Raw genomic sequence first — 20,712 nt, forward strand, 5'->3', positions numbered from 1 at the left:
GCTGTAGTATGTTGTGATCTGAGACCAGTAATCAACCAATTAGGCCTTCATCAAACAGTCCAAACTGGATTAAAACCTCTCTGTGCAACCCCACTCCAATGTGGCCACAGCAACTCTCAAGTAATTTGACTGAATCAAAGAAATGCCACGGACTCCCAGTGTCCCTTCACATAACAAAACCCCTACTTACAGGGCAAAGGGCAGTGGAGTCTCTGACTTCAGCATCCGATCCCTATAAGATACAGAATATATGAATCCTTATTATATTTAATCCTCATAGTATCATGCATTCCTTAGGTATTACAGTTATAGAGATTTAATATTAAGCCAGAATGGAGCCAACCCTGTGGTCAAGCAGGAACCTTTGCAAGTCTCCCCGTAGGCTCCCTTCACCTGGGAATTTGATAGGTATCTTCAAAACAGATGGATCTGATGCCCAGATATTTACATAGAGAATTTCCTTTCATCCCTCCCTTTGGAAATAGGTTATATACTCAAACAGGTACGTTAAATTTTATGGTTAATGGAAGGGATTTTCTTTTTTCTTATTTAAATTCAATTAGCCACATAGAGTACATCATTAGTTTCAGATGTAGTGTTCAGTAATTTATCAGGTGCATATAATACCCAGTGCTCATCACATCACGTGCTGGAAGGCATTTTCTAGATTAAGTCTTACTATATACTAATTTTATAACCTAACTCTACAAGAGAAGCCACCTCCCCAAGTAGCAACTTGCTTCTAACTAAATAATCATTCTTTTTTTTTCTTAAGGCAAGCAACCATTCAAAATGAAGTCATTGCCTATTCTCCATATATCTCCTTTCCTAATATAGACTAGTTTATTTGAAAACTGTATAAGTCACTATTAAGCTCATATTTTATTCAACAGATATTTAGCAAACACCCACTATGTGCAGGATAATACCCTGGATGCAGAGCCTGTAAGAACATGAGCCGTGGCCTCTATCCTCCAGAGTTTTAACTAGTTTGGGTGGATAAGAAATGCCTGTTAAATGTAGCTTACAGGGCGCCTGGGTGGCTCAGTTGGTTAAGCGACTGCCTTCGGCTCAGGTCATGATCCTGGAGTCCCGGGATCGAGTCCCACATCAGGCTCCCTGCTCGGCGGGGAGTCTGCTTCTCCCTCTGCCCTTCCCCCCTCTCATGCTCTCTCTCTGATAAATAAATAAATAAATCTTAAAAAAAATGTAGCTTGCACAATAAAACAGTTTTAATGTTGTACCAGATAAAAATGAAATCACTTTGGGGCGCCTGGGTGGCTCAGTCGGTTAAGCGGCTGCCTTCGGCTCAGGTCATGATCCCAGGGTCCTGGGATCGAGCCCCGCATCGGGCTCCCTGCTCAGCGGGGAGCCTGCTTCTCCCTCTCCCTCTGCCTGCCTCTCTGCGTACTTGTTCTCTCTATCTCTCTGTCAAATAAATAAAAATAAAATCTTTAAAAAAAAAAATGAAATCACTTCATTTGACGTTTAGGAAAATTCTTTAGACTGATTAAAAATGTAAAAGTCATTATATTTTTATTGTTGCTGGTATTTATTCTTGCTGTAGGCCTGTCACTGAAAATTCATTCATCATGCTTAATGGTTTTATTAATCTTCCACTATAAATAACTCATGGGATAAGAGTCACTCTCCAATTTGTTTGATAGCTAACCAAAAAAAAAGGCACCCTAGTTCCTTTGTAAATGAACTGTCACTATAAATTATGCAATGTCCCCAAATTGAAGACAAATCTGGCATATTTATTTTGTAATAAATTAAAAATGTATGCATTAGACTTGATTTTCCCCTCTTACTGCAATATTAGTTTCACTGATCCAAAATACTACATCTAATTCATTCTCAAACTCAGGAATTATATGGCTAATTTATTGTGATGACATTAAGAGCCAATCATACTGAAACTCATAAAACATTACTCAATTTACCATGCCCTCACAGGTATGCTGGTGGGCCACATCGCCTTAATGTTTAGGATGACACAGCTTGACAGTTAATGCAACAAATAAAAAATAATCTCACTCTAAACTTATCAATATGCATTTACAGATATTAAAGATAATTATTCCATTAAAAGTTGCTTCCAGTTGATAAAGAGTACGAAGTGAAGATATACAGACCCCCTTCCTAAATTCCCATTTCCCCTCACTCCATGGCCCCACCTCTAGACCTTCTAAGGAACTCACAGCTCTAACCACCACTCCAGATGGAGGTGTGGCTCTAAGGGTCCCACTGGCATTTGAGGAGCTCTGAGGAAATCCCCGAGTGATCTATAGGATGCCAGATACCTTTACTAGGACTGCGTCAGGGGTAACAGTGCCTCAGCACTAAAAACCAGCAGGTCATCAGCCTATACGCTTGGTGAAGCAGAGATGATAAGAGCAAGGGGGAGAGTCATTTCAGCCCCAACACCAGGCTTCCGGCTGGTGCCACCATAGGGAATTGGGAGATTGGGGCGGGGGGGGCGGGTAGCTAAGGGAAGTGGCAGAGGACTACTAACTATATTCTTTCATCACCCTCAACCCCGATGACAGAAGACAGGGGCCAAGAAAGAGCTGGAACACGAAGCAGGACACAACGCTCCTGACCCAGGGTAACCCTGAGCACCCAGAAGGCCCCCAGCACCCTGTGTTTGGACATGAGCCTCCTGGCCCCTAAGCACTGCCTGACAAGAGGGCCACTTAGACTGTGACCTTCTCCTACAGCAAGTGAGCCCCTGGTGGAGCCGGGGGCAGGCGGGGCTCTGGGGGAAGCCAGGGAGGTTGAGCAAGGGAAACCCAAGAAGGGATCTGGTAACGCAGCAGGCTCTCTGAAACTGCCAATACTACTTTCTCAGTGTGGTTTCTTAAAAACCCAAATGCCTTTGTAAGTAGATCTCACAAACTGAAAAAGGTGTGTTTTGGTACCACATGCTGGCATCAAAGAGCCAGTGATCCTTGAATTGTGCAACTTCCATGTTCCTGATTTGCCTGTCAGACCACATTTTTAATATTTTAGGTTAGACAACAACTACTATTTACAAGAAGCCTATGCCTGAGCCCGAATCGTATAAGAAATAAATCAATCCAACCACTGAAGCATGTGGTCTTTGGGAACTGTCCTGGAAGTCAGGCGAACAGGAATGGGATCTGGAGGGCTACAGCTGGGCTTGCATCTGAGAAGTCTCTCAGATTCTTCCCATAATGGCTTTGGTTCCTCATTTCCCATGAGTCTTCCCATAATATTATGAAAGGGAGGCAAGTAACACTCTCAAGAAAAATAGTGTGAGGGTAAATACGGGCAAAGATAAAAGACAGAAATCCAGATTAAGACCTTTAAAAGAAAACCACCCTAGTTCCAAAAAGAGTACACAGTGACTTCAAAATGCTGACCTTCAAGCTATAAAATGAGTGTGAGGCAGGGGGAGAAGGAGTGTGATTTTCCTATGGATGCCTGTTTTGGGGCTCTTTTGTAATACTACCATCTCCAGAAATCTCTTTGGTTCTCCTGCTCTTCAGGTAGGTACCCTGAGGAATGGGGGCCCAGTGCCAGATGAATTACAAGTTGGTAAAGGGCTAAGGGATGACAGGTAGTTCTGCTTGGAGTGAACTTATTACCTACCATGTCTCTTATGGGCAATAAGCAATAGTGGGCTTTTAATGTAATTAAATGTAATATTCATGTAACAGATTCCTAAAGATGGGCTGGGTACTCCCCTTTCAAGCTTAGTCCATTTTCAATAATTAGTCCCACAGGCCAAAGCACACACACAGAATTATAAATCACTGAAATCAATCACATCGAGACAGATGTGCAGAATCCTTTTATACTCCATTCTGTTTTCTCCCTGTCATTGCAAGCCAATGCCATTACACTTATTAATGATTCTTAGCTGTACCTCTGATCCACCTCACCCTACATTCTATACTTGTGAGCACCAAATCATAATTTCTGCTCAGTTTAAGGAAACCGGTCCATTTAGTTCATAAATATAATCACAGAATTCTTCAAGTTTTAAGGATGGTTAATTTCAAAATTAAGCCGCCTTTAAAATTCCTACAAAAGCAAAAAGGAAGACTAATTGACATTAATAGTAGAAATGCTATTATATTTAATTAATAGCTGAAATTAGAAGAGAGAACCCGTAAACCATGATGCTGAAAAAATAGCCACAAACTATTTCTTAGAAACCTTCTTCAAAATGTTTCATGCTTTCAGCCCTATAGTGATCCACAATATTTTAGCAGCTTTCCCTTTGTGCCAGCTGACCCAAATCAGGGAGAAACATGCTGGTAACAGATCTGAAACACTTCATCAGAAAAAAAAAGCAGAATCAATGTCACACAGACTGAGGCCAAAGTCTGAATGGCGTTTCAGACCAGCCAAGCGACTGATGGTATTTGTATTTTAAAATGCCTGCCTCCAAGATACTCCAATGCAAAGTTCTAATACCAATATCCAGCATGTAGTTGAACAAAATTTATTGGCATCTATTACAGGCCAGAAACGGTACTAGATTAGACTGAAAAGACTCCTAAAGAGAAGCTGTGAAGCTTATACATGCCTGAGAAGCAGGTGTGGTCCAAATGGGAGAGACCCTATTCCCTTAGCCATATAACCAGAGTTATCTCAAACCCCCACACTGTCCCTAAGTGAAAACAACGATCCGTAAGCACACTCATCCATGGTGGAGAATGAATCAAACACTGTGGTTCCTGTAATGACATGTAGAAATTGTATGTGTTATTTGGGAGAGGGAGGGCGGGGGTCACACTAAAGGCTAGGACACAGAACTGTGTCTTTTGCGATAGGAAAGAACAGAGTTTCAATCTGTTAGAAAACTTCCTTCCTAGGGTTGGCTCAAACCACCATTGTAACATCATCAAAAGTACATTTCAGTCCCCTCTCAGCACTCACCTGTGGTGACAATTCACTTGTGGATGTCCAGAGTGTTCATGCTCCCCACTATGAAGCCTCTCAGGGAAGGGCCTGGGCTTTGGACCACAGCTTTATGGAAACCTAGCCTAGCAGAGGAGAAGGCCTCAAGAAAGGAAACCAGATCTCCATATAATGAGGGCCTTCTCAGCCCTCCAGTGTCCTTCAAATCCTACCAAATGAAAACCAGTTATTTCTACCCAGTGCCGGGCAAGCATCTTATTCTCCCCATTCTTGCCTCTGTAAGTCCCCTAAGCCCCCAAAAGAGCTTGTGCTCCCCCATCATCCACCTCATCCTCTGCCCTCCCTGCCCTAGCCACACAGAGATTTCTGGTGTTACATTTAACTATAAGCTAAAAAGAAAAAATAATAGAATTTCCTTCCCTTCCCTCTCAACACAAGTATATTTACCACTCAAAAGACAGAGGCATGAAAATCACCAGCAGAGAAATGGGCAATTCACCTCTCCGAGTTTATTTTGGGTTTCTCACTGAGCAGATTTACCAGGTTATTCCAGCTGAGGTCACAGTGATGCTGTAGATGTTCACCTGGGCTTGAGAACCCCTCCAGCCTGAGTGCCCCTCGGGCCTGAGCAGCATTCTGACGTTGGTACTGTGACCTCCCTGTCAAGTGTCAGGGACAAAGGACTGTCCTTGTGGGACTCTTGGAGAATATGTTGGCTTCCCGTGGATGTTCGCTTTCCCACTTGTTGGACAGTGATTTGTTTGTTTGATTACTTGGGTCCCCCAACACTGACCTCTGCCACCCTATGGTGGGAAAGTGGATGTTTGACCTTCCCTCCTTCCCAAGGAAATTATAAACTAAAACAAAACAAGCTATGTGCAAAACATAACTTTTCCAGAATCCAAGAGAGAGGCACCTGTGAAGTCAAGTTTTTACAAAGGGTTCCCTCTAGGACTCACCCCATCTCCCCGGGCAGCCTTTCCAGGGCTCTGTTCACACTTCTCTTACCAAGGGGTGCCCTCTTCTCACCTTCCTCTGCAAATATCCATCTGCCATTCAGAAAGCCCCTACACACAGGAAAAGATTCTTGGATTCATCCCTTTTCCTGCCAATAATTCATCCCTAAATGTGACTCACCGTGTCCACGGAAGCCCTGATGGGTGGGAGGCTTGTCTGCAATGGTTATTAATGTGGCAAAGTGTCCGGGAGGGCAGGGCTTTGATGCCTTCTCCCAGGGAGGGCCAGGGAGGGCGTGACCCTTTGAGCTGGAGCTTCTGCCCCATGTGAGTTGCAAGCACGCCATCTGCACTCCTGATTATTGCCGCTGGCTAACTGGTTAGACCACACGCACATGCCCACACACCTCCAAAGGACCAACACCAGTGCTCAGTCGAAACCCATAATGAGGAAGGGAGTATTTTTCTAATACTGATTCATACTTCTCAAGATGCTTCACTCTCCTTGGCCAGCGCGTCACAAGATCGTGGAGAGAAGTATTTGTTTTCTTTCATTCCTCCCCCATGCCCCTTCCTAACTGTGTCCTTTCAGACTCCCAAGAACAAGGAAAAGGCCTAATGTAGGGTCACAAGAGCTCTTACTGTCCCCTTGCAGGAAGGGGGTAAGGCCAGAACTTCCCCTGTCCCACCCACCCTTGGTCAACGGAGGCTGAATTGAGGACAGAGGTGCTGGCGAATAACACGGGGCCTACGTGGTCACTGAGTACGAATCCTTGTGTGCCTCAACACAGAGAAAAGCGAGAAGCTCCCCTCCGAGGGGCTCTTCCGTATTCTCCACACTCTAAAATAAGTCAAGGCTATGTAATCAGCCCAAACATGGACGACACTCTTTGAAACGGACTGATACCCTTTCCACTCACATATATCTCTCTGCCAAAGAAAACCAATCATTGGGGCTACTCGAAGTTCTGGACTAAGAGTTACTAGCTTTCCTTTTATCCATGTGATACAGAGCGATGTTTCGCAAATACAGGGTGTGAAATCCCCTTGAGGGCTGCCCTGGAGACCATTCTATCCAGGAGGTCTGGAAGGCGGTCCTCATCCCCGGGGGGGGGGGGGGGTTTCTAAAGCAGGTGGTCATTCCCCTCCATAGTTAGCTTTAGGTGGTCCAGGCAGACAATAGGAGCTGGAAGAACTATAAAAATTATGTTCATTCCTAAAGGGTTAATCTGCTTTCCAGAGGTGCCATACTTTCAACAGAAAAAATAAACAAAATCTATTCTAAGGACTAACTATATAATTAGAGGATAATAACAACCCCATGGAAAAAAACACAGTGATAAAGAACAATGGAATTTGTGGATTAATTAGCAATACAATGCTGAGCTTTGTGCAGTTAGAGACTGATAATACAAGTACATCAGACTGGCTCACAACACACTTCCTGGATTTCTGAAGCTGAAGAAAATTCACTGAGTTTAAGGTCAAATCTGAGATCTTGCTTATATTACTCAAAAAAGCATAACCATTCAGTAGGTTGTATGTGATGTGGCTTTGTTCTGGTATTTTTTTCTTTGCATTCTATTTACAATACTCAGGAAGAATTTTTAAAAATTAATGAGTTTTAAATATTGTATGTGTACAAATGTCAATCATTCATTAAGTAAAATATTACTGAAAACTGAGAAACAAAGATACAAAGATGATTGCAACAAGCTCTTATTGTCACACTGCCTACAATGTAATGCAGGAGTTGAAAAAAAAAATAATAAACCAAGGTTAGGTGTCAAACTGAAGAAAGTATATGGTACATAGGTGAAGTATTCACGAGAAAGTCATCTTGAGGAGATCGCAGGGGACCAAGCTTGAACTGGACCTTGAAGGCTTGTCAGTTGCCAAAGGGTGAACAAGCAGAAAGAAGAAACAAAAGAACTAAAGGAACATGGAGGCATGAATTCGCATAGCAAGTAGCTAGGGTTGGCTAGGATATGGGACACTAGGGGACACTGGCTGGATGGAGCCTGATCTGGAGAGGGAGACGGGCCAGTTCATGCTCAAAATTTGGACTTTATCCTGAAGGCACTATGAATCCATACACTGAGGGCTTAGCAAATATACTAAAATATAATTTTAATTTATAAAATATAATTTATATTTAATTATATTTATAAATTAAATATAATTTAGAGAGAGGACTCATTTGGAAGGGATAATGGGCCTGAGAGGGCAGTGCAGGTGGAGGGTCCATATGCAGAGATGTCTAAGGGTAGGGTGGGCAGTGCCCAGTGGCTAGCTGGATGACAGACAAAAGGTAGATGGGTGAATCGAGGATAGCATCCATATTTGTGGTGTGCAGAGCTGAGAAGATGGGGGTTCCAGTAACCAAGTTAGGACACATAAGTAGGAGAGCAACTACAGCTCTTGAGTTGTGTTTGGGACATATAGAGCTCAAGTTTCCTAAGGGTCACAGGAATTAAGATATTGGTAGATTACATATAAGAGTCCAAACTCAGGGAGATTTGGAGAGGAATATAACGTTTGGGGCAAAGATAATACTCAAAATATTAATAACCATTAGAGACCAATGGTCAGGCATAGACACTGACCAATGAGAATAGGTGCCTGATGGACCAGAAAGAATTGCAGCAATTAACAGCTAGCAAGACACCAGCTGAACACCACCTTGGTACTGACAGTCATCGGATTGGAAGAGCAGAAGGGAAAGCAGAAGGGAAGAGGCCACAGGACAGAACACTTACAATGGGGTGGTGCAAAGGAAAAGAACCTGGAGAACGAAGATGAGAAGGAACCGTCAGAAAGACAGGAAAACGAAGAAAGGTTTATGTCATAGAAGACTGGGGACCAGGAAGCTTCAGATGGGAAGGAATGGCAGTATGGACTATTAAAAAGATGTCTTACCCATCTCTTCCCCAGACAGACAATTTGTGGTGTGGATGTCTATAGGGAACAAGAGCAGTGCTCAGGAGGTACCAGGAACCATGGAGTCTCAAAGCTGAGGGATGAGGGTGACCCAGCACAAGTTAGGGTCCAGGGGGAAACACTTAAGTTCTTCCCAGGAGTGACCTTCCACTAAAGATGGTGTCTCCAATCATGCTGAAGCTAAACCGGGGCTGGATGAGAGCAAGAGGTTGAAATGAAGCCAACCTTTAGTGACGGTATCTCCCACTATCACACCAAACGTCACTAGGCGGCTGACCCATCTGCCCATTTCCTTCCTCAGACAGAAAACAGACAAATATCCCACTGACCTGCCTGGGCTCACTGCAAGGCTCTCTCTGGGTTCTCGAGTTTATTTACCTCAAGCCTGTAAAATCTCTTCCCTGTAATCTTTCTCCACTTCAGTCTTCTCCTCTGTGACAGAGCATTAAAAGCAAATTTCCCACACCTGCTTCAAGCCTATTTAAAATAGCATGAGAGCATTCTGCTGATTCTCTGAGAATTTGAAAAAAGGTGGACAGGAGTCGCAGTGAACACAGAATTGTTGGAAGGAAAAAAAAGTAATACAATACTGTGGAATTATTTTAAAGTGAGGACAAACATTTAATCTTTGATAAAACAAGAGAAAATTTAGGGCTCTAGTGCAAATCAAAAAAAGATTCAGGTTTTTTTAAAGATGGGCTGAAAAGTTCTTAGAGCTTAAAACGTGTTATTATTGGAGATGCCATAAAGCCAATGTTAAAATATTATTTCTAATTTTAATCTTTTAGGGAAAAATCAGGCTTTGAGTCACTTATAAGCCAGAACCCATGCACCGCCCCCCCCAACACAGGCCTGGGTAGAAGCGACCTGTCCACGTGTCGAAGCTATAGCGCAACTCGAGGACCCCGCTTCCACCCGCCTCCTGACCTTCGATGTCGTGACGAGCGAGCGCAGCTACACCAACCTTGGGCAACGAGATGCAGCCGCGTGCGGCATTCTGGCACTGTCCGGAGCATGCTCAGTCGAGTCCTGACCCACTTTGCAGGTCCGAGCTCCTGGCAGGGTGTCGGAGGTGCTACTTTGTTCCGTTTGCCAAGGACCGAGAGCAGGAGGAGAGAGGCTGGGAGTTGCTTAAAGACGCCTCTCTCCTTGTCAGCAGTCCCTGACCCGGCGGCGGAACAGGCCCAGCCTGGCATAGGAGCCACCGGGAACGTCAGTGTTGAAAGTCCACCCTTCCGGGTTTTCTCAGCAACCAAAGGAGAAGAGGGCGGTACTGGAGTAAAAGGGTCGGTATGGGGGCGTGGTCAAGGGGCGGCCCGAAAGGAGCCAGGGAGGAGGAGCCTGGTCCGGGCCCCAGAAATTTTCTCCCGCAAGCCTAAAAAAAGGGGGGGTGGGGGGTCGCTGCTTACATTGCAGGACGGTGCTGCCGAAGTTCTGCAGGCGTTTTCAAAAAATCATTTTAGAATAACATAGAATAACATATCTTATTTAAAAAGCACCAGATTGTCCGTTATAGAAAACTGAGAAACTGTAACTAATCAAAAAAGAAGGAAATTAAAAATCCCTGGGACCCCACCGCTCAGAAGCCACCAGTGAACATCCTGCTGTACTTTGTTGCAGCCGCTTCTGTGTGGGCTTTAGAAGTGACAGCAGAGTCACCCGGTAAGGCCTGCGAAGCTTTTGATTGCCAGGTGGCTTCACAGGTGGCCTTGGAATAGGGTAAGTCCAGAGGCTGGACGGTTAGCTCTCTCCCGAGTCCCAGGATGGAATCCTAGGAAACCTGTTCCTGGGTGTCCCTGAACAACAATGCGACACGACGCTCAGAAAAGTTGCGCTGGAAGCCCTGGGAGCGCCCTGCTCCCCAACAATTATCAGTCACGCCGCCCAAGCATCACAGCGTCGGAAATAAGTGCCCTCGGCTCCAGCAACACCCTAGGCGTGCTTGAGCGGAGCCCGGGGGACCGAATCCCGCCCCAGAGGCTGCGCCGGCTGAATGAGGGACTCCCGGGCACACTCAGCCCGCCCCCCTCCTCTGCGGGTGGATCCCGCGGCTCTCACAGGTTCGCCCGGCGCCGCCCGCTCCGCCCCGCGCCCGCGGCTGCTGCGAAAACCCGGCGGCGACACCCCTCCCGGCCCCGCGCCTCCGCGCCGCCCGGCGAGCCGCACTGGGCATGCTCGGCACCGGCCGGCTCCGGCTGCTGTAGGTGGGAAGCTCCGCACTCCCGGCCGCCCGCGGCGCAGCCCGCATCGCTGCCCGGCGCCTGCGGAGGCAGCTCGCCCGCAGTAGGCGCTGCTGGGCGCGGGGCGTGGAGCGGCGACGGCTCGCAGGCTGGCCATGGCGAGGAGCGCAAGGCGGCCACCTGAGTGGCGTGGCGGCGTCAGGTTAGCAGGGGCGCCGGGACAGCAGGGGCGGCGGGGCGCGGGTGGCAGGGAGCCCCGCACGGGGTGGGCGGCCGAGTCGCTGCGGCCGCTGGGGCCGAGGAACTTTCGGGCGCTTAGGCTGGCGGAGCCGGAGGAGGAGGCTGCGTGCTGGAGGCGCCGCGAGGTCCCAGTAGCGGGCTCCTGGGGGTCTCAGGATGCTTCGAGATCCGTGCGGGGCGGGACCCGGGGGGCCGGTGGTTTGGGGACAGCCACCTCCCAGGCTTGTGCCGTAATCTTCCTACGGCGAAGAGCGCGGTGTCTACAGTGTGATGCCTAGGAGCCTCCTGAACCTCCGGGGGGCAAGGGAACGCCAAGCAGCGGCGGGGGCCTTCGCCGGACTTCAGATCGCTCGGGTCACCGTGCCTCAGTTTCCCCGGGACGGGGGTAGGGTGTACTGTCCCGTGGCCCGGAGGCCCTGAGTTCGTGTTCTGCGCCCAGAGCCGGGAGAGTGCAGCGTCCCGATGCTGCAGGAGTGCGAGAAGCTGTGGGTGCAGCAAGCCACCGCCTCGCGACTGGAGCTCTCGGAGTTTGTCGCATTTGACTCCATAGCAAGTTGACATCGAATTGCTTCATGGCATGGAATGGGGAAACGTGCTTCATCGGCTTAAAAAAAACCAAAGTAATTGCAAAGCCGATTTATTTTAAGCTCGACTATTAACTTGCCTTGGCCTCCAAAAAAACTTGAGCTTGCAAGTTGCAAGATTTATAAAGCAAGCTAGCAAAAAAAAAAAAAAGAAGAAGAAGAAGAATGTAGGTCCATTATCTGCTCACACTGTAGAAAATAATCTATTGTGGTCGAATTGTCATTGTTTTTAAGGATACTTTTTAGCAGAAAAGTTTGGTTACTGTAGCAGTCTTTATTTTGTGTTAGCTTATATTAAGAACTTGGAAATCTAGCTTTGGAGAAGCTCAGTGTTTTTTGTAAAGGTTTCTCACTTTTGCTTCTAGATGAAACACATTTTTTTCAGTTGCTACTATGCTGAACATAGTAAAATTGTTCAGGATGAAATGCAAGATGGAAGAAGATTTATATTCAGAAGGGAGACTGTTAGAACGATATCGTTCCTACTGGCATTTTACTTTTACAGAAAAATGCAGTTTGTAGATCCCACTGGGGTTTCTACTGTTGATTCTTGCTAAAACATTTAGTACCATTACAACTCTTAGGATTATTGGATTTAATCGGAGCAAGGTAAACAATCCTTGTTCTAGTGGGAACCTGTTCTACCTCTCAGGCTATATCCTCAAGCCTGTTTCCGTAAGTACCACTTAGTAGGTTCAGTTGTTTTATTTATTAAGCTTATTACAAAACTTCTTGCTTGCATTCTTGACAGACCTTAAGACTTTGGAGGTGCATTGACTTTTCATTGGTTTGTGAATAGCCTTTAATGTTTGTTCTGGCCTGAGATGGCTCCAGCTCTAATTCCAGATCCTCTGAGTGATTTCCCCAGGGAGCTTTCTGCTTAGCCTATACATAACCAAGATTTAAGAACAGGAAAGGCTTAAAATGTCCAGACAACAACAATAGCAATGACATGATAGTCTTTCTACAAATTAGGCCTGAAGTCCTCCATGTTAGCCCAGTTGGTTGGTTGGTGGTGTTCATTGCTCCTAAATGTACTTCTAACTACATTCACAGAACAATTTAGAAGTTTGGGGAAAAAAACAAAAAAACACAAACACTGAGAAATTGCACTTCTCTTCTCTATAAAAATGCACCAAGTTTGAAGTCGGCCTTGAAGCACCGCATATATGCACAATTAATCCTGTAGAGCAAGTCTTGTGTTCTCAGGCTGCATTCCCAAGTGGCAGTCAATAATGTCTCCCCTTAGCCTTGGCTTCTTCGTGACCTAGAGGAAGCAGCAAGGCCTAAGTGTCCCTCTTTGTGAATGTGAGGTTTAATACGGATCAGTAGGCCCCCTTTTGGAGCTAAAAAAATCTCATTTTTTCAAGATTAGGAAAAGCAGTGAAATTTAACAAATGGCATGTTTAAACGCTGCTTATTGCCTCAGGAATTCCACAAAAGAATGGAGTTTCCTAAATGAAAATGACCAAAACTGACAAGATTTAGGTCCAAGAGGGGTTTTACTATTGCTAATGAAGAAAAAATAGCAGAGTAGACTTTGTATTCAAATGAGGAAACAGGTGATCAATTCTTCTTTTTCTTTTCTTTTCTTTTTTTTTTTTTTTAAGATTTTTATTTATTTATTTGACAGAGAGAGATACAGCGAGAGAGGGAACACAAGCAGGGGGAGTGGGAGAGGGAGAAGCAGGCCTCCTGCGGAGCAGGGAGCCAGACACGGGGCTTGGCTCCATCCCAGGACCCTGGGATCATGACCTGAGTGGAAGGCAGACGCTTAACGACTGAGCCACCCAGGCACCCCCAATTCTTCTTTTTCTGTGCCTGTTGGGTTCTTTCAACTCAACTGCTAGGCATGTAATTTTTCATTTTATTTTCATGTCTTTAGATTTCTGTACTGTATGGTGTTGTAGGTGACATTGGATATTCATAGCAAACTATTGGCCTTTAAAAATAGATCTTCCCGCATTCACGTGGCCATAATTTATTCAACCTCTCCTTTGGCTTGTAATTTGAATAGTTGAGTAGTTAAGGCTATTTTAAATTTTGTTTAATTTTGAATTTTTGTTCTTTTTTTTTTCTTAAATGAAAAACTTCCAGATACTGAAATACCAAATAAATATTGTGGCAAAGTGGCTTTTAACCTCCAACGTAGTATAGTCAGATTTGTTAGATGAGTGTCATTTTTTGGAACTCAGAAATCATTCAGATAGTATCACTTCCCTCACCTAACCAAGCACTTGGGGTGCAGCTTGCCCTTTCCAGCCATGCCTAGGAGGACACTTAAAACTGACATGTTGCGATCCATGGCAATTCACATTAAAGTTAGAAATCTTAAAAAAGAAAAGAAAAGAAATATCCTTAGATGTGAATTGTCTAAGTTTGCTATAACGCCTCCTGGAATGGTTGAAGAATTAAGGGGTTTGATTGAAAATGGGTTAAGACCCAGTTAAGAGCTGTTGGAACTAGTTTCTAAGCTACACTCAAAACAGAAGCCCTGTGAATTTATGGTCTTGCCTCTGCCTCCACCTGAGGTCTTCACTCATTAAAATATCACATTCATTTTTCTTCCCCACAGTCTTTAATAGTTAGGCCCCAGGGGCTGCAGAAATGAATAAGACTTGGTGACTCAGAATCTAGTCAGAGAGACAGACTTGAGGACAAATAAACTATAGTGCAAGGTAAGTGCTCCAAGAGAGGTATTTGTACATGGGACTGGGGAGACAGGAGAAATGAGCCCCTTGGGTTGGAGGAAGAGGGGGGGCATGAAAATAGTGACATTTCCATAGGATCTTAAGGAATGCCTAAGGAATTTGGGCAGAAGTCTTCAAAGCAGAGAAGTGAACTCTCCAGGCAGAAGGAACACCACTTTGGTAGTTAGAATAATGGCCTCCCAAAGATGTCCACTCTGGGACTTTGCAGATTGATTAAGTTGAAGATTTGGAGATGGAGAGATTATCTGGATCATTCAGTGGGCCTAGTGGAATCACGAGAGTCCATATAGGTGAAAGAGGAGAGCAGAAGTCAGTGTCAGAGTGAGGCCATGTGAAAAAGATTCAGCTGCCCCTTGCTGGCTTTGAAGATAGAAGGGGCCCACGAATCAAGAATGCAGGCAGCCTCTAGAAGCTGGCAAAGGCAAGGAAACAGATGCTCTTCTAGAGCTTCCAGAAGGAACACAGCAGGGCCAACTCTCCGATTAGCCTAGTAAGATCTCTTTTGAACTTTTAACCCACAGAACTGAAAGATGATACATTTGTATGTTAAAGTCACTAAGTTTACGACTTAGTGTCATAGAAAGGAGCAGTAGAAAGCTAATACAACCATTATGCAAAGCAAGACTTGATATGATGGAATAATGAGCAGAGGCAGGAGAAGGAATGAAATGGTCCTTTCATTGTGATGAACTTGGTGCCATGCAAAGGGGTTTGGATTTTATCCTATTATATATAGAGAAACAATGGGAAACCAGCTAAGCATTTTTAAACAGGAACATGCAATGAAAGACTGCTGCAAGATTTATCTTCCTAAAAAAGCAATGTATGGCTACACCCCAAGTTTCATACAGCTGTTTGACAAAGGGTGTCTAGCCAGAGGTGGTCAGTGACAGAAATCTGGAACCCGCATGGTATATAATTCAGTTCTCTGAATTGATCTGAGACAGCATTTGTATACATCTGTGAAATTAATATCTTAAGAGACTCTTATTCACAATTTATAATAGAAGAAGGTCATAAAAAATAAAGCAGAAGGGCCAAGTCACATTTTGACTACTTTGTTTCTGCCCATTGTCCCCTTAGCAGACAGCTGCTCTCCTGGCTATGTACCATGCAGACATGACCAGAGAGCCATGAAAGCTCAAATCTAATGCAGTTAACTTGAGATGATGTGATGTCACCTGGGCCAGCTCTGACCAGTTGCTCGTAGCTTGTGGGATGTTATGGGCTTGTACAGGCTCAGCTGGGAAATGGCCAGAATCAACTAGCAGTCTTCACTATAGGCTCTGTATTTGCCAGGATATGGATGAAAGCTATGATACTAGATGACCTAACTTCTGTAAGAAATTCAGTCATTCTTTCCAAACATATTTATTCACTCTCTCTCTGATGTTCAAGAGTTTAATTTCTGTCCTATAAAAACTTACAGTCTGGTTGAGTTGACATCTCTGAGTCTGGAAAACCTCAACTGAAGAAATCTACCTTAGTGTTACAAGAGAGGCTCTGAACTGAAACTAAACTATATGTTAGAAAAAATCGGTAAGAGGAAAGTACACTTTTCAGACAGCATGGGTAAAGGAAGCCCTTGGCTGGCAAAATCTGAAACTGGAAACAGTAAGACTTGACTAAGAATCATCTTAATAAAAATAAACTGTGTATCTACATTGTCTAGCTCCCGTTTGTATAACTTTTAAGATTTTTATCCAAATGTCCTTATAAAATGACATAATAATTATTGTTTACCACTGTAAAGGACTAGCTCGTTGCAAACCATTCCTCTTTCTTGAATCTCCTCTGCCTTGGTCTACTGGGATATGCATCCCTAGTTCTCTCCATGCTTAGTTTATTTATTTTTTTTTTTTATTGCTCTTTCCCAAAAAGAGGCTTTGTCTCTCTTTTCTCTGAGTTCTAACCTTGGTCTTCTCGTCTTGTGGTCTACTGTGTTCCTTCTGGGTGATTTCTTTTTCCTCATGATTGCATCACTAGCCCACACACCAATGTCTTCAAATCGGTATCTTCAGATAAGTTTCTCTCATCCATTCATTAGTTAATTCATCAATCCATTCAACAAATATTGATGACCTGAAAGCTTAATGGTGGGGCAGATGTGCCCAAAAATAATGGCAGGGGGAAAAATGAAGGTATGGGTAAAGATCAGTGAGAAGAGGAGTGTCCGGGGCTACCTGGGGAAGTCCTAGAGGGCTTTTGAACCAAGACTTAAAAGCCAAGTAGGGGTTTGCCAGATATGTAAGGTTAGGAAAGGCAGCATGGCCAGCTGGAGACACAGAGATGCTGTGGGGAATGTGAGAAGGTCAGGAAAGAAGAGGGGCAGGGGAAGCTCCAGAGGTGAAGTTGAAGAGGTGGATAGGAATCAGATCATGAAGGATCATGTATGTCCTGCCAAGAATGTTACTTTTGTACTACTGACAAAGACATGGAATATGTTTTAAGTCGGATCTTTCAGAGTCAGCTGATTTCGGCAACAACCTGGTATGTGGATTGGAGGCAGGCAAAGCTAGAGGGAGGTCAGCGAGGAAGGAGTCTGGTAGACTGGTGCCAGTCAGAGACAATGAGCACATGAAGCTGGGACAAACCAGGGGTGTGATGGCCACGTGGGAACTATTCCAAGCTGACCAGTTAATTCTTCCCAGTGGCCAAGCTCCCCTGTAAAGAAGTAAGTAGATGTATGTTTAGGCATTGTGTTTTCTTAAAGATGCAAAACCCACTTCCCTTGGTCTTCAGCATGGGGAGGTATTTGAATAAAGACTGCATTAGTATTTGGCTCCAAGCTTCACCCAGGACTTTGTTCTGGGTCTTTACACCCCAGGCTGGCCATGGGATGGTTTGAACATCTAGTAACCCTTGAGATTTCTTGCTTCTCAGCTGCTAGTGCTAACTTCACTTTGTAAATTCCTGCTTCGTTACCAAAGCCAGGCACTGGGCTGCATTGCCCTTACTAATCACGCCTGTGCTTCTGCTCATGCTCTCTCCTCACCCACCTTTTTACCATTCCTGTTGTCAGTCCCAAGTTGGAGGGAAGGTTTTTTTTCCTTCAGGGTTTGGACAACCCTGGATTATTTGGCGTCCGAATGAGTCTTGCTCTTGTTAGACTTCCCAAAGGTAACTTGGTTTTCTCCATCTTAAAACACTTTTGAGGAACTTGAAATTAATTTCTAGAAAACACTTGAGTATTACCAATACTTTGCTTCACTTGGGGCAGAGCATTTCTCCCTGTGCAGCTGGACCCAGGACCTATAGTGGACTTTTGCTTCCCTCCTGCCTTGCTAGGGCATCTCATCTCTACCTCTGTGTTATGGCTGTCTCCCCTTCTTTCACTGGTGTGTTAGTTTTTACTTCCTAAGAAATGGATCATCCGTCCCAGAACCCTCTTCATCATTTCTCGTAAGCAGCCCTAGAGGCCCCCTTATTAAATGGAATTTCTGGAGGAATACTCTAATATCCCAGAGTTCTTGAGATGAGGATGTACATCAGATCCATTACATGAGTGTTGCAAAAACATACTATAACATAGATTTTTATTTTTAATTGGCATGCCGTGTTTCTTTCCATCCCTACTTATCTAAACTAAGCCATTACTCCCGCTGAGAAAACTATCCTGTCTCCTTTATTCATCCTTCAGGATTTGACCAACCCCAGGGAACATTCTATGACCTTTCCAGCTGGCCCTCTGAATTTCTGTGGTATTTGCCCAGTTTAGTGCTTAATTATATATTGTTTGGTATACAGTTATCACCAAGATTCTAAGCACCATTAGGATAAAGAACTGGTCTTAAAATTTTTTTTAAGCCCACAGCAATTGGTACTAACCTGATAATAGTGGCCTCATAAATACTTTGAGTTCAGCTTAACTGATATAACTGGCTCTTAATTTTTTATCACTTAGCTGAATCTGACTGCACAGGTTGAGAAATCATTAAGAACATCGGGCAAGTGTGCTCAGGGCCTTTTCCCATCAAAGCTGAGAGAATAGCAAAGCTTCCTTCAAAACTGTGTGTGGCAATCACTAAATCCATATTTTCAACTTTCTTCTGGTTTTTTGTTTAGTTAAGGTAATTTTCCATATTGTTGCACTGAAAAACTTAATTTTGGGGAAAGGTTGATCTTACGATATGCACTAAAGTCAAGCTAGAAGAGTATTTGGATTCAACAAAATTTTGAAAGATAATTGATTTTATGTCCAAAATTTTAAAATAATTTTTAAAATAATAACAGTATTTCAAAATAATTAATTTTAAATAACAATTCTGAAAGCTTGGGTGCTTATGACATTTAGACAGTTTGGCCAAGCCGTGGTATTCATTAAGTGATATCTGTGCATGGGCTGTAAGAGCCAGGGAGTGAGGGAAGACGAGGTTCTGTGAGGGGCTTCTCCTAGTGGGTTGGCGGCTTGGTCTCTGCTGCTTTCACCGTCAATGTGGACAGAAAGAGCACCAGGGGCCTGCCTGTGTCCTAGGGTAGCGTGAGACTCAAATGGGATACCATCCATGGGAGTGTTTTATAAACCGTAAGTGCTAGGTAAGCATAAGGGACATTGTTATTGAGCTCTTAATAACAAATCAGATAGGGTTTGAATTACAGGATCTCTTCTGATCTGTTTTTCACTAAGATCCAGTTCCTAGTGTCTGTGAAAAACACTTGGCATATGTGATTCAGGGAAATATTCATTATGCAATTTCACTTTGTGATAATAAGCTGGTAAAGGAGGAAGGAGGAAAGGCTTTTTTAACTACCCTCTTCAGTTACTGAGCATATTTTTTTCAAATAGATGAAATTTTACTCTGCTGAAAGGAGAAACCCAGGGTAATCCAGTTCCTATACCGTGAATCTGAATGGCCTTAATCAAACAAGCAGAGAGATAAGGAGTAAGGGATGGTTTTGACATTTGATGTATAAATTAAGTAGGCGGTTGCTTTTCATCTCAACAATAAAAAGAATGCATATTTCAGGCATGGAAAATAGTCCCCAGATACATTACGCATGCCAGACAGCAGCCCCAAGTCCTCTGACAGACCGGCTCCCTCAGCCTTGCTCCAGGGCCGTGTTGGGAGCAGCTCAGCCCCTCAGGGCTCTCTGTAAGGAAGGATGGGTCTCTTGAAGACGGACTTTTAAAGAAATCTTGGTTTATATTTTAAAGTTAGTTTCATGGTAAGGAATAGACCTAGTTACCCAGAATTTCTAAGAAATGGGCAGAGTTTGCAGGAAATGTAGGGCAAATGTAGATGCCTAGTAAGTTAGTAATACGTCGAAATGAGAGGGCATAGAACTAGTATAAATTCACTCAGCAGATATCCAAGCCCTGGCAATGAGCACAGCATGTTTCTAGACACAGGGATACGACATACTACAGCGAACAAGGTCAACAACAGAAGTCCATCCGTCCAGGAGCTCACATCTGCATAGGAACAGGGTAGTTCACGGTATGGAGAAAAAGGCAGGGTAAAGGTGACAAGGATTGATGGCGGGTTGGAGCATGCTATTTTTTTGTAAGATTACCAGGGAGGGCCTTGCTGATGAGGTGACATTTGAGAAAGGAAATGTAGGAAGTGAGCCTTGCAGGCATACCAGGGACTTATTTCAGACAGAAGGAATAGTAAGTGCAAGGGTTCTAGTATATCTGGCACATTCCAGGATTAGCAAGGCCCAGTGTGGCTGGCAGCGAGCGAGAGAAGGGTAGAGAGGTCAGAAATGAAGATTGCGAGGCTGCTAGGGGCCAAATATCGTAGAGGCCGTGGGAAGGCTTTCTCTGGTCTTTACCTTTGAATGAATAACCTCTGGAAATGTACACTGTAATAATTTAAAAGTGTTCGTGTTTCATTTTCATTTTCTTTGAAGCTTCCCCGTGTTGTTACTAGTCATTAAAAAGGGGGGGGGGGAGTAATGAACACCTGTTCCTAGGACAATCAATAAATATTTGAACACCAACCATATTTTGTCATAGTGGAATTTCATGATAAAAATTGTACCCCTAAATGGCAAGAGCAGACCCAAGACCTCTCTGTAGTGAATTAGGCTTGAGATGAAATGTAGATTTCACAGCCCCAGTTGGGGACTGTGGTATGCCTCGACCAGCCCCTGCAGGAATCTGAGCTGATTCACCTCAGCAGTGTGGTGAGGGTGTCTGGAGGGTGTGGATGGAGGGTCCAAAGGCCTTGGGAGCTTGAGTTGGTTTTCTTTTTCATTATAT

The 20,712-nt window shown here is 44.3% G+C and overlaps 1 protein-coding gene and 1 long non-coding RNA gene across 3 annotated transcripts in view; one reads left to right on the top strand and one right to left on the bottom strand.

Moving 5' to 3' along the window:
* LOC118022160 overlaps nt 1–10,309 on the bottom strand; it is a 37,454-nt gene extending 27,145 nt beyond the window's left edge. The window contains exon 1 of the long non-coding RNA XR_004682386.1: nt 9,757–10,309. This is a non-coding gene — a long non-coding RNA (uncharacterized LOC118022160). The remainder of the gene's footprint in view (nt 1–9,756) is intronic.
* A 658-nt stretch (nt 10,310–10,967) lies between these two features.
* The window catches only part of MFAP3L (microfibril associated protein 3 like), a 39,194-nt gene continuing 29,449 nt past the window's right edge, over nt 10,968–20,712 (top strand). The window contains exon 1 of one of the 2 annotated variants that reach the window (XM_035022708.1): nt 10,968–11,174. The gene's annotated coding sequence lies outside the window, so the exon portion shown is untranslated. The remainder of the gene's footprint in view (nt 11,175–20,712) is intronic. The other variant, XM_035022709.1, reaches the window with a different exon arrangement.

Source organism: Mirounga leonina, unplaced genomic scaffold (genome assembly GCF_011800145.1).
Source record: "Mirounga leonina isolate KUSES-001 unplaced genomic scaffold, KU_Mleo_1.0 Mir_176, whole genome shotgun sequence".
NCBI lineage: Eukaryota > Metazoa > Chordata > Mammalia > Carnivora > Phocidae > Mirounga > Mirounga leonina.